Source organism: Pristiophorus japonicus, chromosome 20 (assembly GCF_044704955.1).
Source record: "Pristiophorus japonicus isolate sPriJap1 chromosome 20, sPriJap1.hap1, whole genome shotgun sequence".
Classification (NCBI taxonomy): Eukaryota; Metazoa; Chordata; class Chondrichthyes; family Pristiophoridae; genus Pristiophorus; species Pristiophorus japonicus.
In genome coordinates this window covers 80,808,690-80,819,245 of record NC_091996.1, presented here as the reverse complement: position 1 = coordinate 80,819,245, position 10,556 = coordinate 80,808,690, and the positions used below count along the sequence as shown (strand labels likewise).

The window sequence follows — 10,556 nt, the reverse complement described above, 5'->3', positions numbered from 1 at the left end:
GGAATGCGCTGCCTGAAAGGGTGGCAGAGGCAGAATTAATCTTATCTTTCAAAATGGATTTGGATAAGTATCTGAAGGAAAAATATCTCAGGGGTACGGGTAAAGGCCGGAGGAGTGGGACTAGCTGAGAGTCGGCAAGGGCTCGACAGGCCGAACGGCCTACTTCCGTGCTGTAACCGTTCCATGATTCTATATTATGTTTAAACTTGCTGTGGATGAACAATCGGAGGTGAGCTTAGTCTCCTGGTAAAAACGCTGATGCTGTCTGACCAGCTGAGATTTCCAGCATTTCTGTTTTTATTTGTTATTTATGGATTGAGTCGGTACAACTAGAGCTTTCTGATTCAGAAGATTCGAGGGGCACAGAAAGTTGGGAGTTTAACGACTTTGAAAGGAACATTTTTGACTTGTGCAGCTTCGGTCAGAGAAATGTTTGTGTAATGATTTTTTCACAGAAAGGGATTCAGAATTACACCTTCTGGCTTCACACTTCTCTCTGGGCAGGCAGTTAAACAGGGGTTTCCTTAGTGTCGCGGTTATCATCTTAGTTTCTCACACTCAAACGGTCTCATGTTCAAACCCAGGCAGAAACATCATTTTAGAATATATTTGCTGTGAAATAAATTGAAACATCAACCTGCAGATGGCCACATACAGCATTAAATAGTCAGGATGGCCGAGCGGTCTCAGGTGCTGTGTTCAGTTTGTAGTTTTTTCTGGAAGTGTGGGTTCGAATCCCACTTCTTCCTTTTCGTCATTGAGCAAAACCCATTTGCTTGGCACCACGACCAATTCCTTTAAAGTGGGATTCAGCAGTTCACCTGCTCGCTTAACATTTCATTCTGACCTGGTGCTGAAAGTGGAGATGTTTCCGCAGTGTAGCGGTTAACACGTTCGCCTCACACGCGAAAGCTCACCGGGTGGGAATATTGAATATTTTCTGGAGCTTTCTCCTCATACATGCTCAGGGATGAGTTTGTTCTCCTGTGGAAGGTCATAAGATCATAAACATGTAAGGATCAGGAGCAGGTAAAAATACATCTCCTCACCCCACATCCCCCGCCCCGGATTTTTCCTTTTACCAATTATCTTATGTCTGTGTCCTCTGGAAACAGTTTCCCCATAATTCTGAAAATCTCTATTAAATATCCCATTGACTGTGATTACTGGGGTTCAATATGGGGAATGGTCAGTTCATCCACTTTGCACCGAAGAATGATCGACCAGTGCATGATCTAAAAACATTATGTTAGAGAAGAGTTTTTCTGTGAAATAGTTGCTCCTGTTAATTTGAACAAAAGTTGCACCGGATTCCTGGAGTCATAAGTGATACGTCCTTCCTGTACAGTATAAATGCACACGAGGCCAATGCTTGAGAGAAGGTCAGTCTGTGACCTGTCCTTTATTCCTTAGCACACAAGTGATGGAAGTGAGTGGAGCTTCCCCTTTTATACTTGAAGGTCCAGGTTAGGAGTGTCTCCCACAAGTTCACCACCTAGTGGTCATTGTTCTCACAGTGTACAACTTGTCAGTTTATACATGGGTTACAATGCTGGTTGAATACATGACATCACCTACCACCCCAAAGTCTTATTGGGATCACAGGTTGAGTCTCTCTGGTGGTTTACGCTCTCGTGTAGAGCGCCTGAGTTGGGGCTCCGGTTGTTGGGCGCTGGCCTGCGTGTCTGCTGTTTGCGGTGCCTCAGGCCTATCCGGACTGCCCACAGTGACTGGGCTCTCCTCCCTTTGGTTCCGATGTTCGGTCACCTGTGCTGGAGTGAACTCTATATCGTGTTCTTCCTCTGCTTCTTCTATGGGGTTACTGAACCTCCTTTTTGTTTGATCCACGTGTTTGCGGCAGATTTGTCCATTGGTAAGTTTAACTGCCAGAATCCTATTGCCCTCTTTGGCAATCACAGTGCCTGCAAGCCATTTAGGCCCTGCAGTGTAGTTATGGACAACAACAGGGTCGTTTACACCAATATATCGAGCCCTCGCATTCCTGCCATGGTAGTTATATTGTGATTGGCGCCTGCTCTCAACAATTTCTTTCATGGTGGGGTGTATAAAGAATAACGGGTTTTGAGCGTCCTTATCATTAGCAGCCCTGCGGGTGGAACCCCTGTGAGCGAGTGTGGTCGGGATCTATTGGCCAACAGGAGGCGTGATAAGTGGCTTTGTAGGGAACCCCCTTGGATTCTGAGCATCCCCTGTTTGATTATCTGCACTTTTCGCTCTGCCTGGCCATTTGAGGCTGGCTTGAACGGTGCCTTTCTGACATGGTTAATTCCATTGCCTGCCATGAAGTCCTGAAATTCAGTGCTTGTGAAGCACGGGCCATTGTCGCTGACCAAGATGTCTGGTAGACCGTGGGTGGCGAACATTGCCCGTAGACTTTCTACCGTGGCAGAGGATGTGCTTGAATTTAAAATGTCACACTCGATTCATTTGGAATGGGTTTCTACTGCAACCAAAAACATTTTTCCGATGAAAGGACCTGCGTAGTCATCATGGATGCGTGACCAAGGCTTGGCGGGCCATGGCCAGGGGCTAAGGGGGGCTACCCTGGGTGCATTGCCCAGCTGGGCACACGTGTTGCACCTGCGAACACAAACTTCCAGATCTGCATCTATCCCTGGCCACCAAACGTGTGACCTGGCAATTGCCTTCATCATGACAATGCCCGGATGCTCATTGTGGAGTTCTCTGATGAACACCTCTCTGCCCATCTGGGGCATGACTACGCGGTTTCCCCACAGTAGGCAATCGGCCTGAATCGAGAGTTCATCCCTGCCCCTGTGAAATTGTTTAAATTCCTCAGGGCATGCCCTGTACGTGGCTGCCCAGTCCCCATTCAGGACACATTTCTTGACTAGGGTCTCTATTTGTCCAGACTTTAATCTGACGGGCTGTCACGGGTGAGCCATCGCTTGTGAAAGCTTCAACAGCCATGACCATCTCAGCAGCATGCTCGGTAGCCCCCTCAGTGGTGGCAAGTGGGAGCCTACTGAGTGCATCGGCGCAGTTTTCAGTGCCCGGTCTGTGCCGAATTGTGTAGTCATAGGTGGCTAACGTGAGTGCCCACCTCTGTATGCGGGCCGATAAGTTTGCATTTATGGCCTTGTTGTCGGCCAAAAGTGACGTGAGGGGTTTGTGATCTGTCTCCAGCTCAAATTTCCTGCCAAACAGGTATTGGTGCATTTTCTTTACCGAATATACATATGCGAGCGCCTCCTTTTCTATCATCCCGTAGCCCCTTTCTGCCTGGGACAGACTTCTGGAGGCATAAGCTACCGGCTGTAACTGACTCTTGGCATTGACATGCTGCAACACACACCCGACACCATAGGACGACGCATCGCACGTTAACACAAGTTTCTTACATGGGTCATATCATGTTAACAGATTGTTGGAACATCACAAATTGTGTGCTCTATTAAAAGCCCTTTCCTGGCTGTCCCCCCAGACCCATTCGCGACCTTTGCTTAGGAGCACGTGTAGCGGCTCTAGCAGCGTGCTCAATTTGGGAAGAAAGTTCCCAAATAGTTGGGGAGCCCCAGGAACAAACGCAGCTCCGTCGTGTTACGAGGTCTGGGTGCTCTCTGGATCGCTTCCGTCTTGGACACAGTAGGGCTCATCCCGTCTACTCCTACCCTCATCCTCAGGAATTCTACCTCTGGAGCAAGGAAGATGCACTTCGCCTTTTTCAGTCGCAGTCCTACCCGGTCCAGTCTGCGTAGCACCTCCTCCAGGTTGTGGAGGTGTTCTTCAGTATCGTAACCCGTGATGAGGATGTCGTCCTGAAAAACCACCGTCCCTGGAATCGACTTGAGGAGGCTTTCCATATTTCGTTGGAAGATCGCGGCGGCCAAGCTAATCCCGAATGGACATCTGTTGTACTCAAACAACCCCTTGTGTGTCGTGATGGTGGTCAGCTTTTTCAACTCACTCGCCAGCTCCTGGGTCATGTAAGCTGAGGTCAGGTCCAATTTTGAAAAAACTTTGCCACCGGATAGTGTCGCAAAGAGGTCCTCTGCTTTCGATAACAGGTACTGGTCCTGGAGTGACACCCGATTGATGGTGGCCTTTGTAATCAGCATATATCCTGACCGACCCATCCGCCTTGAGCACCGATACAATCGTGCTCGCCCAGTCACTGAATTCAACTGGCAAGATGATGCCTTCTCTCAGCAGGCGGTCCAATTCGCCTTCTGTTTTTTCCCACATCACGTACGGCACCGCTCTGGCCTTGTGGTGCACTGGCCTGGCGTACCCCAGGTTACTTGTCTTCTGAGCAATGAACATTTTAAACCAATTTCAAAAATTCAGAGTGTGTTCAGTCAGATAGGGTGTAAAATATCATCTATGATGAAAGCTCCTGAAATTATTACAGTTCAGTTATTGAAGTATTGACTGTAAGTCTGCAAAACAATCCGGGTGGGAATATTGGCGCAAAAATTCCGGTTGGAGGCTTCCCGCGGGCAATTCCTTTCCGATCGGTGATGTTTTAATCACCCCACCTCCCACAGAGTTTAATTAATTGCATGTAATTATTTGAAAAAAGTTTGAATTAAAAAGTTACTTTCCGAACTCGGGCTCCCTCTGTGAATGCCTAACCACTAAACGAGCAGGATACACATTAAATAATTTAATTCCAGACTTCATATTTTCTTTGCTGTTTCACAATAACCAGACCTATGCTCCAAAATCTGTCTCACCGTTTCCCCGGTGTCAGTCAGAGAAGCACATGGGACTGAATCAGTGACTTTGCTTTTTCGTCCTGTCTTCTGAAGCGTCGCACGGTCCCACTCCGACAGTCAATGAGCTGTTGGGACGTTAGTGTATCCAGGCTGTGGGTGGCCACCCCGAGCGCAGCAGAGGGGTTTCTGCATTAGTTCTGGGTGGGGACAGTATTTCCCCTTCTCTCATCCTCTTGTCTGTATCCCTCGGCTTTGTTTTCTGTATTTATTCCACCGGCCTCATTTTATGTGTTTAAAAGGGAACAAAAGATGAAGTGGGTGACACTCTGGAACAATTTCTCTCACTCAAATATATCTATTTAGTGAAGTGAAATAAAGAGCAATTAAAGAATAAGGGAGAAGCCACTGTCGCCCTTTTGACAGGAGAATAAACTCGCCCATGGTTGTTCATCCACAGCAAGTTTTAACATAATATTTCTGTGCGGGATCCTTTCGCGTGGAAAGCAAACGTGATAACGGCTCCACTGCGGAAACCGCTCTGACCAGAAGTACAGCAAAGGGCAGCTGACCAGTGAATGCCTTCTGTGCTGATCGGGAATGTGTTGGCTCACCTTAAACAACTTCTGTCCCTCACTGACAGCTGTCAATCCTTCTCCTCCGCTGCCCTTTACACAAACATGTCACTGATCCCCACCCACCACCCCACATCCCCATCGTGTTATCTTCCATGTTAGCACAGTGGGGCCGCGGAGGCACCTACTCTCTCCCCGCGGTTAGTGAACTCAGTCAGTCTGTAAAATTAAAGGGGAACAAGTGTCCCGCAAAGAGCAGGGGAAGGAAGAGAGTCTGTAACCTGGGTTTAATTGTTTGTCAAAGGCTACCCGTCCCGTTGTGTATTTCCAGCAGTTTCCTACTTTCACAGGTGGAGATACCGGGGCTGGAGCATGTTCCTAAAATACAATGAGGTCGGGATAAACGTTCCTCACGTACTCAGGGCAAAATAAATGATTGAAGTTCTACAATGGATTAATTAATGATGTTTAAATCAATGAATCTTTTTTTCACATGAGATGCATGTAACTCTTTCTTCTAAGGTTTTAATTTTGATGGAAGTGTAATTTCCCTGGCCGGAAATCGACCCAGGGCCGCGGTGGTGAGAGCGCCGAATCCTAATCACTGGACCACCAGGGAACGCTGCATTGCTGCATCGCTGCATCGTAATGCTTGGTGTCATTATTGTCCTTTTCAATCCATTGTTTCACACCGAAACACATCGTAACCTTGATCTGAATTTAACGTCACGTGATTCTTTGAAATCACCTTTAAATGATTGGGTAAAACCACCCCTTATACCACCGAAAAACAGCTTCAATTCCAGGTCAGGGCGGTAACTTCTGTAACAGCTTTTTTCAATTCAAAACCTTATAAAATTGACGACATGCAGCTAATATGAAAAAATAAGAATTCATTTAATCACAGTTAAATAACCGATCACCTTTTTCAGGATGAAATAAATAATAATATAGTTACTGAGGGACACTAGTATCTTTAATCATTCATTTTCTCTTCACATGTGATGAATTTTTATCCCTGTCTCATTGACATGCTGTATGAGAAATTGTAAGTGTTCATGACTCAGTTGTAAAACCATTGATTGTGTGTGTGTCTATTCTTGATAGGAGGAGCACTTGAGACCAAAGTTCCAGTTCGATATATGCATCAATAGAATCAATTTTCACCAGTTCCTTTAAACCCAATAACATAATTTATTTTGATTGGACTGGATGGAGGAACATGATCCATGTAAACAATTGTTTTCATTTTACTTGTGCTGAATGCTCATAAAAGTATTGGAGTGGGAACTCACTGGATAACAGCACAGCTGGCAATGTTTGCGGAATATATTCGTGCAGCCAAAATGCACAATGACAACCCGGAACTGTGCGGCACCGAATCCTCGGGGAAAAACATTAAAAGGCTTCGCCCGGAGATGGGTTTGGATTACCCACCTTTCAGTTACCAGCCGAATGCACTAAACCATTGCGCCACAGATACACACTGCAAGACATGCAAAACCAGGGTGTCAGTCAGTTAAAGCTTCAGATTGCTCCGACCGGGATGGAACTTATCCACTCTCAGTTGTACTTTTCCCAAATAAAGGGTGGGACATTCATTGTGGATGTGTGGAAGCAGTCTGGTCCCGCACACTGCAAACACTTCCATGTCACCACCAACCAGCTCTCCCACAACCGGTGTGATCGACTTTCCAGCCTTCCAGTGCCTTGTCTGTGACGAAGTATGTTTCAAAAGTTTTGGCATAGTTGGTTCCATGGTGTAATGGTGAGCTCTTTTGACTTTAAATCCAGTGATCTGAGTTCAAATCTTGGTGAAACCTAAAGTCTTGTTGTCCCAGCTGCTGCAAATTTGGGACAAACAAGTGAAAGACACCTGGTGCTGGTGGGCAGTTTTGTTGCCTTTTTCATTGATGCTTGATCTACAAGTCGAGTTATCAAATTGTGTGCTCAACCGTCAGTTATCTGCTCCAAATCAGCGGAGGACAAATCACTTTGTTGTCTAATGCTGCCTTTGCCTGCACAATGTGTGCTGAGATTATCTGTGCAATATGCATTCCGCAGGATGAATAAAAGCAATGCTTTTTGAAATGCAGACACTGCATGTTTTGCACTCGACAAAACGTTGCATTTTCTTTACATTCATTTTACATTAATGCATTGCAATGCCAACGCACTTTTTACGTGGCAAGGTCGATAATTAGCAGAGCAGAATGAAGAGATCGCAATGTTTCTGTTTAAAGAATGGACTCAGTTGAGAATATTTTGTGGATTTTATTTTTCTGAGGCTATTTTCCCTGTGCTGGGGACACCCTGCGCAGATATGTGAAAAAGCTGGTTTTGTTAAAACTCCAGAGACCGCATGAAAGTTAGCTGGGACAAAAGACCTGTCAGTCATCCATTGACAAAAGAGCTGTTGGCCAGGAAGGGGGGCCACTGACAAAGCCACTCTAATTTGTAAAAGCACTTCTCACCTGCATCTCAGAAGGAGACACAGAACAATGAACCCACCAGCCTGGCCAGCCAAGGAGGAGCCGGGTCTTTCCCAACACAAAGGCTCAGAGAGATGCCCAGACTAAGGGCCATCAGCCCAATGCATGGGTGGGATGGCCCATCACTGACTAAGTACCCGTGCTTAGAAACAAAGGGGTTTTAAAGATTGGCGGGAAAGATAGGGGTAGCAAGACTCCCAGAAAGACAGGGTCCTTTCCACTTTATTTTTAGCTTGGAGCTTGGTGTGAAGCTTGGAGCTTGCAGCTTGCAGCTTGTGTCTAGAGAGAGCCCCCTCTCCCTCTCGCTCTCACTCCACCGATCGATGTACCAGAGGAAGGGGCCGCAGTACTGCAGAAGAAGCCACCGAGACTGAAGACCAGGCAGTGACTTCCCACAGCTGAGCTGAGCAAGGAAACGGGCTGCGTGTGGTGGTGAACATGGTCGCGAGTGTCCCAAGCCAGTAACCAGATATCCCAGGCCAGCTGGGTAAGGGCTCAGGCTTTTCTCAGAAGTGAAGCTTTTCAGGGCTATTCTGGGGAGGGTAATTCATTGGTAGGGGTGGGGTTAGAATCCACCAGGGAATTACTGCGTGTTACTAGGTTCATTTCTGTACTGTATGTATGTTGTTTGTAACCGGGATTTTATTCTCCACAGAGACAGTGATTTCGTTTAGCAGTGCATGTTTTAGCCATTGTTTGTTGGACCAAATAAATATACTACGATTTATTACCGAAGCATCCCTTTCCGTGACTCATTTAATTTACACTCTGAATAATAATTCCCGCATCTCAAACTTTCGGAAGGTGGGGGCGATTCAAACCGTCCGTCTGGCAATTGGGCGAGGATCACAAACACTTACAATATTTACTAAAGGATATACTTGCTTTGGAGGCAGTTCAGAGAAGGTTCACTGGGTTGACTCCGGAGATGAGGGGTTGACTTATGAGAAAAGGTTGAATAGGTTGGGCCTCTACTCATTGGAATTCAGAAGAATGAGAGGTGATCTTATCGAAACGTATAAGTTAATGAGGGAGCTTGATAAGGTGGATGCAGAGAGGATGGTTCCACTGATAGGGGAGACTAGAACTAGGGGGCATAATCTCAGAATAAGGGGCCACCCATTTAAATCTGTGATGAGGAGGAATTTCTTCTCTCAGAGGGTTGTAAATCTGTCGAACTCACTGCCTCAGAGAGCTGAGAAAGCCACGACATTTAATAAATTTAAGACAGAGATAGCTTCTTAACTGATAAGGGAATAAGGCTTATGGGGAACGGGCAGGGATGTGGACTTGAGTCCATGATCGGATCAGCCATGATCATATTAAATGGCGGAACAGGCTCGAGGGGCCATATGGCCTACTCCTGCTCCTAGTTCTTAAGTTCTTATGTTCTGAATAGCGAAAAACAAAAAAATGCTTTGAAATGGTTACACCTTATCTTCACGTTTGTCAAACAGTTGGCTCGTTGGTCTCGGGCTGTGATTCTCCCTTCGGAGTTGTTAATTGAAATTTACGAGGGGTCCCAGAGGAGCCCTGATATTGCTCGCAAATTTTTAAATTGCATCGAACTTTTGCAAAGAAGGACTTGCATATCTGCAGCGCCTTTCAGGAACTCATGATGCCCCAAAGCGCTTTACAGCCATTGAGTTATGTTTGAAGTGTTGTAGTTTGGGGAAAGATGTGCCCAGATCACCAAACATGAGCCTCAACTCTTTGCAAAGAGTTTGGTGCAAATAATCAGGCGTCTCAGGGACTTGGACTTTCTTTGAATAAGTTCTGCTTATACCTGCATTCAAGCTTGAAACAGCAACTGAGCTTCCATCTCACGGGAGGTTTGGGGTTGATGTGCGTCGCTTTCAATCTTTGAAATTTCACCAAGCAAAGAAACGGTGAATCCAACTGTCCCTGTAAACATTTAGTTCCCGTTTAATCACAGGAATATCCGCAGTCAGGAGCTGAAAAGGAATTCAAACCTAATACCGGCTTCGGGACAATCAGAATACTTTGTCACAGACAAGGCACCGGAAGGCTGGAAGGTAGATCACACCGGTTGTGGGAGAGCTGGTTGGTGGTGACATGGAAGTATCTGCAGTGTGCGGAACCAGACTGCTTCCACACATCCACAATGAATGTCCCTCCATTTATTTGGGAAAAGTACAACTGAGAGTGGACAAGTTCCATCCCGGTCGGAGCAATCTGAAGCTTTAACTGACTGACATCCTGGTTTGGGATGCCATGAACCTTATACTTCCATCAGTCTCTGTGGCGCAATGGGTTAGCGCGTTCGGCTGTTAACCGAAAGGTTGGTGGTTCGAGCCCACCCAGGGACGAAGCATTTAACTGTTTTTTCCCGAGTATTCGGTGCCGCACAGTCCCAGGTTGTCATTGTGCGTTTTGGCTGCATGAATATATTCCGCAAATGTTGCCAGCAGTGCTATTATCCAGTTAGTTCCCACTCCAATATTTTCTGAGCATTCAGTTCAAGTAAAACGATAACAATGTTTTACATGGATCATATTCCTCCATCCAGCCCACTAGAAATAAATTATGTGATTGGGTTTAAAGAAACTGGTGGAAATTGATTCTATTGATACATTTCTGGGGCCCAAGTTTCCACATGATTTGCGCCTGATTTTTAGGAGCAACTGGTGGAGAACGGACTATCTGAGAAATCGCAATTCTCCACATTTTTTTTTCTGCTGTTCCAGTCAGGTAGAACAGTTCTACTTTGGAACAGAATTTTTTCTTCAAAAGGGGGCGTGTCCGGCCACTGACGCCTGATTTGAAAGTTT

General features: G+C 46.1%; 1 non-coding gene across 1 annotated transcript; it reads left to right on the top strand.

Annotated features, from left to right (window-relative positions):
• The first annotated feature begins 10,020 nt into the window (after positions 1–10,020).
• trnan-guu (transfer RNA asparagine (anticodon GUU)) lies at positions 10,021–10,094 on the top strand. The gene has a single exon. It is a non-coding gene; the product is annotated as a tRNA-Asn (tRNA).
• Positions 10,095–10,556: the final 462 nt, after the last annotated feature.